The following is a 7311-nucleotide window of genomic DNA, read 5'->3' on the forward strand; positions in this document are numbered from 1 at the left end:
TATACCTGTTTAATAAATGACCACTGGAAGCTCTTGTTAAGCACAGACACATTTCTCCGGTCTCTTTATTTTCTCCTGTTTTAAGAGGTACAGTTTTCATCTGTCTGATATGCCTTCTGAATGCTTCTGCTGGAGACTGTGGCTTGGTCATGTTTGGCGGATCAGACAATGGGGGTGATGCCATGTCATTGACAGCCTCTGAAGGGGAAGACTTGTCCAATGCGTGGAGGAGTCTGCCACCCTTCTTTAGTGAGACATCTGTGCCGAGGTGGAGCTCTTTCAAATATTGTCTGAGGCTGTGGAGGAGCTCAGTCTGAAATGGTCTCTTCCTTTATGAGTGTTTTTGGCATCAAAAGGCTGCTCCTCAGAGGTCCACAACAAGCTCAACAAGTACTAGTGCACCTCAAGTTCAGCTTGTGCACACACTTCAGGGTCCTCTATATTCACGACACTGGATGGCGTCGACTGCCAAGGGTATGAAAAAATCATGGAGGAAGTTCACATGCTTACCTTTGCCAAACGGCTGCAGTCATGTGTGGCTGCTTCGCTGCTGCCTCAGTCTGGCTAGGAAGGTTTACACTTCTGTGGGGCCATTATACAAGTTTACCAGGCCAAGCTCCTCAGAACCATGGACTAGACTGGCCTGGACCCTGAGTTATTTTGTAAGCTGCACAGCCACCAATAAGATAACAGCACAGTCAGTTGACTCCCCATCAGCCTGTTTTTCCTCTTTGGTGATGCTGTAGAAGGCAGAAAAGAGCTAGGTTGACTGTTATCCAGTTATCACTCAGCAAAACCTGCTGCTATAGTTTCCTCCTCTTCACACATTCACTCCTCCACTCATTGTGTGATGGTTCACTGCTTCAAAGCAGCGAGCCACTGCTCACAGCACAAGGCTACATGTCTTGGTCTTCCCCTGGGTCAGGGTTCTGTTACTTCTGTTGAGTTTATTCTTAGTTTGGTGACAGAGCCCTGTTACTCATGTATCGGCATGTATCAGTGTGTGGCTTTGAGTGTAATCATTAACAAACATTATGTAATGCTAACGGATCATTAGTTCATATATATTCACATATCTAGAAATGTGAAATAATGTGCTTGTTAATGTTTATTAATAAATGTATTAAACGTTACCTAATAATTACCATTTAATGTAAATTAAAATGCTTACAAATGTCATTAAACTTCTAATTCATACACTCTAAAAAAAATGGTGCTATATAGCACTAATAGCGGTTCTTTGCCTTGTAATCATAGGGGAACCACTTTTAGTGCTATTTAGCACCTATTTTACAGGTGCTATATAGCACCTTTGTCAAATGGTGCCATGTAGAACCATAAGAGGTGCCATATCCTCCTGAGACCCAGCTATGGAGTTTTTGCCTCTGTAGTGGACATTATATTTTAGTGAATTTCTCTGAGACCTCACATGTCACAGTTTTAAGTCTGGATGTCCTGTACAGAGCACATTCAAGGCTTTTCAGAGATACCAAATGACTGGATGTTTCACCGTGGCCACTCCCTCTTCTTGGTTTTTAAAAATGGCTGACATTAATTTAGTGATAAAATTGTACATCCTTACATACAATAGTTTCCACTTTCGATTGGGTACTGCAAAAACATTAACAAATTATTAATAAATGATTTAAGATGTGCAAATAGTAGAAGTCAACACAACAAACAAAGACCAAATATATGACCTTTACAGACTGTGATTATGAGCTAATGAATATATTAACATGAATAGTTTGTGAAGTGTCTATTGTCAGGATTGGTCTGTCTTTGTTGTGTTTTGCTCCCCATGTGCTCCCGTGACCTAGTTTCTCCCTCATGTGCCCTTATTTGGTCGTTCCTGTTCCTGTCCTTGTCTGTCTAATTAGTCATTCTGTTCACCTGTGTTCCTCCCAATTCCCTCGTTATCCTGTGTATTTTAGCCCCAGTCTGTTCGATCTGTGTTTGTCGGGTCTACCAGTTGTGTACGTGTGTCATCCTTCCCTTCCAAGTGTGGATTTACCCTGTGTGTTGGATTGAATAAAAGACGTTTATCCACGGCTCCTTCGTTCCTTCCGGCAGCGTATCGTGACACCTATAAGCTATATTTTCACAACATTTGTAAATGTAAAAATGAGCATTAGCTAATAAATGAACTTAAGTTTAATGACATTTGTAAGCATTCAAAAGTACATTAACAAATAAGCTTGTAAATATTGTATAATTTCTGTAAAAATCATTTGTAGATTTTTAAAACGCATTGAAAGTTTAATGACATTCGTAAACATTAACTAATGATACGTTAAGCATTATATAATGTTTGTTAACGATTTATTAATGAAGTTTTAAATCATTGTAAACCATCTGTCAAAATCATTTGAAGATTTTTTTTTTAAATCCATGATCATATGAATTGAAAGTTTAATGGCATTTGTAAGCATTTCAATTTACATTAAATAATGATCTGTTAATCATTTGGTAATGTTTAATAAGTTCAAGAGTTAACATTAACAAGCACATTATCTCATATTTCTAGATATGTGAATATACCTGTCCTTGTCTGTCTAATTAGTCATTCTGTTCACCTGTGTTCCTCCCAATTCCCTCGTTATCCTGTGTATTTTAGCCCCAGTCTGTTCGATCTGTGTTTGTCGGGTCTACCAGTTGTGTACGTGTGTCATCCTTCCCTTCCAAGTGTGGATTTACCCTGTGTGTTGGATTGAATAAAAGACGTTTATCCACGGCTCCTTCGTTCCTTCCGGCAGCGTATCGTGACACCTATAAGCTATATTTTCACAACATTTGTAAATGTAAAAATAAGCATTAGCTAATAAATGAACTTAAGTTTAATGACATTTGTAAGCATTCAAAAGTACATTAACAAATAAGCTTGTAAATATTGTATAATTTCTGTAAAAATCATTTGTAGATTTTTAAAACGCATTGAAAGTTTAATGACATTCGTAAACATTAACTAATGATACGTTAAGCATTATATAATGTTTGTTAACGATTTATTAATGAAGTTTTAAATCATTGTAAACCATCTGTCAAAATCATTTGAAGATTTTTTTTTTTAAATCCATGATCATATGAATTGAAAGTTTAATGGCATTTGTAAGCATTTCAATTTACATTAAATAATGATCTGTTAATCATTTGGTAATGTTTAATAAGTTCAAGAGTTAACATTAACAAGCACATTATCTCATATTTCTAGATATGTGAATATAAAGTAATGATTAGTTAAACATTATATAATGTTTTTTAATGATTTATTAATGAAAGTTATTATAAAGTGTTACCGAACTTTCTATTGGCTTTCACTTCTTGTCACTATAAGTTCTTTGATCGCATTCATACTCACTGAGATTTGGCTGTAGAGTGCTTACTCTTTTAGCACTCGTTAAGTAAGTACTTATTAAAATGAAGTACCTACTCATTGAGTATGCCACGTCGGACGCAGCCCTTCTTTCAATATTGTATGAAATTTCATCAAGTAGAATTTCTACTTGATGAACTACCGTAGAAATGACATTGTAAGGCCATTCCATAAACTTTATTCTCACAACATTTTATGGTAACATTATGAAAACATTCAATAAATATTAATAACATCATAAGGACATTCTGAGAATGTTGTTCTAAGAATGTTTTATCTCAATGTTATTGAACATTAATCAAGTAAAAAAAAAAAAAAACATAAGGACATTCCATGGACGTTGTTCTAGAAATGTTATCTCTCAATATTGCTAACATGTATGGTGTTATAAGGATGTTTGGTTCTAACATTTACATAACCTTTACAAAACATTACTGAAAGTTGTGGGAATGTGCCCTGTTAGCTGGGTAGTTTCCAGCAGCCATCCCATGCTACCATGTTAAGAAATGAATAATGCCACACAAAACTGTCTCGGCCATGGATTGCCACAAGGATCTGTCCTAGGCCCTCTGCTATTTTCAATATACATGTTGCTCCTTGGTAATATTCCTCTATTTGCTTCTCTGTTCCTGCCACAGTATTGGCATCCCGAGGTAACTAGGAATTACACAAGCTTCAAATCTGGATCCAGCCCTTACGAAGATCTGAGAAGAGATGATGCCAACCCTGAACCAACATACAAAACTACCAACGAATAACATATAATCATTGCTGTTAATAGTGTTCACCGTCTGTTTGATTACATGTCATTAACTAACTGCATTATTTTTACTGTACATTTCTGCCATATGGACGCCAACTTGACATAGTCACCACTGATACGCTACTACTAAATATAATGTAGAAACTTAAATTTTCTGGAAAGCTGCTTTGCAACGACTTGTATCGTGAAAAGTGCTGTACAAATAAACTTGAATTGAATTGAATGGAGCGACACTTATGAAAATGCGTTAATATGCAGTTTTCGCGTGCATATGATACGCAGTTTTTGCGTACATATGATACGCATCTACCCCACAACCCTAAACCTACCCATCGCGTAGCATATACACGCCAAAGTCCATTTTTGTGTATCAATACCACGAGTTTTCGTTTTTATTTGGCGTACTATTTATACGCACTTTCATGAGATCGGGTTGACTCCTCAGCTTCTGCTTATGTGTGGGACTCAAAAGACAGATAGCAGTTTCATTGAATGAGGAAGGGCAGATGGAATCTTACCTGCAGTCAAACTCCAGAGGCTGAAAGGGAAGATCAATGACAACAACATGTGGCACAAAGCAAGTACGAGAGCACAATAAAAAGAGATGAATGCACACAAGGAACAGGTGAGCAAAATTACTAAACAAGGACTAGACAGGGATTAAATGAGTGGTCGTGGCAAAGGGAAAACAGCCAACACAAAGACAAAGCTATGTGCAAAAATAAAACATACAGACATGAGAAAAGACTAGAGAGTTTGACTTCAACTGCAGCTGGATTTAATATAATAAACAGAAAACACACATCATTTACGTCATCTGTGAATTCGGCCAGATGCGTAACAGCTGTGTCCTTAACAGAGCTTATATAACTGCGGGTGTGTCCTTAAGAGAGCTTATATAACTGCGGGTGTGTCCTTAACAGAGTTTATATAACTGCGGAGAAACTGTGAGGAATGAGCCAGCCGACTGCTCTCAAATCGCTCTCATGGTAATTTAATGGCATACATCATAGTGATGTTGCATCTACACGGTCTCAAGTCAAAAAAAAATGTCTATCCACTATGCATTGCTTCAAATCAGAGGTTGATCGATCTGTGCAGCACCACATATTAAGTTAAAACACATCTAGAAAAGCCTGTCAGGGAGGAACACTAACACTAAAAATGCATATCATTTGTAGCTACTACAAATCTTTGACACCCACAGCTACACAACCATCATATAAAATAAGCAGTTAGAGAGAAAACATTTCATTTTGATCTGCTCACCAGTGACTAAGAGACTGAAAAATCATCAAATAAATTATGATTTTAAAGAAACCATTAGTGTTACTTGTACTTTAAATGTTTGTTATTTGTTTTAAAATAATACTGTTGATATAATCAATTTTATGAAGAAGTTTATGTTTATGTAAAAATCTGACACCAATAATGACTTAAAGGGGTCATATGATGCGATTTCATTTTTTCCTTTCTCTTTAGAGTGTTACAAGCTCTTGGTGCATAAAGAAGATCTGTAAAGTTGCAAAGACTAAAGTCTCAAATCCAGGGGCAGATTTACCTTGTTGTTTTCTGGGCATTGCTTCTCATGACCATTGCTGGAGAGGATGGCATAGGCTCATTAAAAGAGTGTGAAAATGTTTCATTTGTTCCAGGACACAATCTTGCTGGAGAGGGATTTGATGTTGTGACCATGGAGCGAAAAGGTTCTTACGTGATCAACACAACATGGGATTTAGGAAATGGCACTTGTAAATTGGCAAAAAAATAATCACTTCAGTGGAATAAAACAGAAGCTACCAGCAGCAGTTGTAGACTGGAGGGCCTTGCCAAAGTGTTCAATGAAAGTCTCGAGTCAGTTCTTTGAATCAAGTGAAGCATTGGTCAATGATTCATCATCAGCACTCTCGGTCAGCTGGAAAGTTGGTTTAGATGTCAAGGCAGGTGGAGCTGCAGTTGGAAGCACTCATTCCTGGGAAGCAAATTTTGCAATGAAAAAAATCAAAAGCAGACAAATACAGTTTCACCAAACAGGTTGTTTTTCTTCACTCACACTGTTAAAAAACTATGAAATAAAATGACTGTGAAATTAAAACTTAAATTGCAAATTGTTCCTTCTTTGTCTCCACTAAATTTAAATGTGTTTACTGTTTCTTTACGGATATCGTGTAGCTGCAAAGCCCCCTCTTCAAGCAGAGTTTCTTGAAGCAATCAAATCACTCCCTGCATCCTACGATCCAGACGCCTACCGCGACCTGATCACCACATATGGCACTCACTATACCACAAGTGTCAAGTTAGGAAGGCAAATGAAAGCCATAACAGCCATCAAAAGCTGTCAGGCAGCAGTGAGTGGACTTACAGACACTGCAGTGAAGGACTGTTTGGATGTAGAAGCCTCTGGTTCATAAAATGCAGCAACTGTGAAGGCAGAGGCACATTTTTGTCAAGAACAAAAAAGGAAGATGCGCACAAATGAAAAATTCAGCTCCATGTTTAATGATCGTACAATGGAAATTATTGGAGGAGACAAAAATGGAGAAGATCTACTTTTTTCCGGTTCATCACACCCAAATTCCCTTAAAAAATGGGTTGAGTCTTTGAAGAGTCTCCCTGAAGTTATGCATTACTCTCTGAAACCCCTTCATTTCTTACTGAGTGCTGAACACCCTGCCAGGAAAGGACTGAAGAAAGCTGTTGAAGAATACATCACTGAAAATGCCCTCATGAAGGTTTGCTCTGAGCCTTGAAAGATTGGCAGGAAGTGCAGCCCAAGAGACCGATGTGCTTGTGTTTGTGAAAGTAGTCAAATTATAAAGTCTAACTGCTGTCCAGCTGAAAACGGACTTGCCACCCTGAAAGTCTAGTCTCAGTGCCAAAGGTCTGTATGGAGATAGATATACACAAACAGATGGCACTGTAACTGTTACATATGACAACCAAATCAAGCGCACTGAGACTATTGATGATCATGACAATCCACTCGACAATGACAATTCTAATTTTCTGAGACACTGAATTTTGGGTTTTCATTATCTGTAAGCCATAATCATCAAAATTTCAAGAAATAAAGGCTTGAAATATTTCACTCTATGTGTAATGAGTCTATATAATATATGGGTTTCACTTTCTGAAATGAGTGACAAAAAATATTGACCTTTTTCATGATATTCAA

At 37.4% G+C, this 7311-nt stretch overlaps 1 pseudogene; it reads left to right on the forward strand.

The window, feature by feature from the left end:
- Positions 1–4740: 4740 nt before the first annotated feature.
- The window catches only part of LOC107745046 (perforin-1-like), a 3332-nt pseudogene continuing 761 nt past the window's right edge, over positions 4741–7311 (forward strand).

Source organism: Sinocyclocheilus rhinocerous, unplaced genomic scaffold (assembly GCF_001515625.1).
Source record: "Sinocyclocheilus rhinocerous isolate Xijiao unplaced genomic scaffold, SAMN03320098_v1.1 scaffold438, whole genome shotgun sequence".
Lineage (NCBI taxonomy): Eukaryota > Metazoa > Chordata > Actinopteri > Cypriniformes > Cyprinidae > Sinocyclocheilus > Sinocyclocheilus rhinocerous.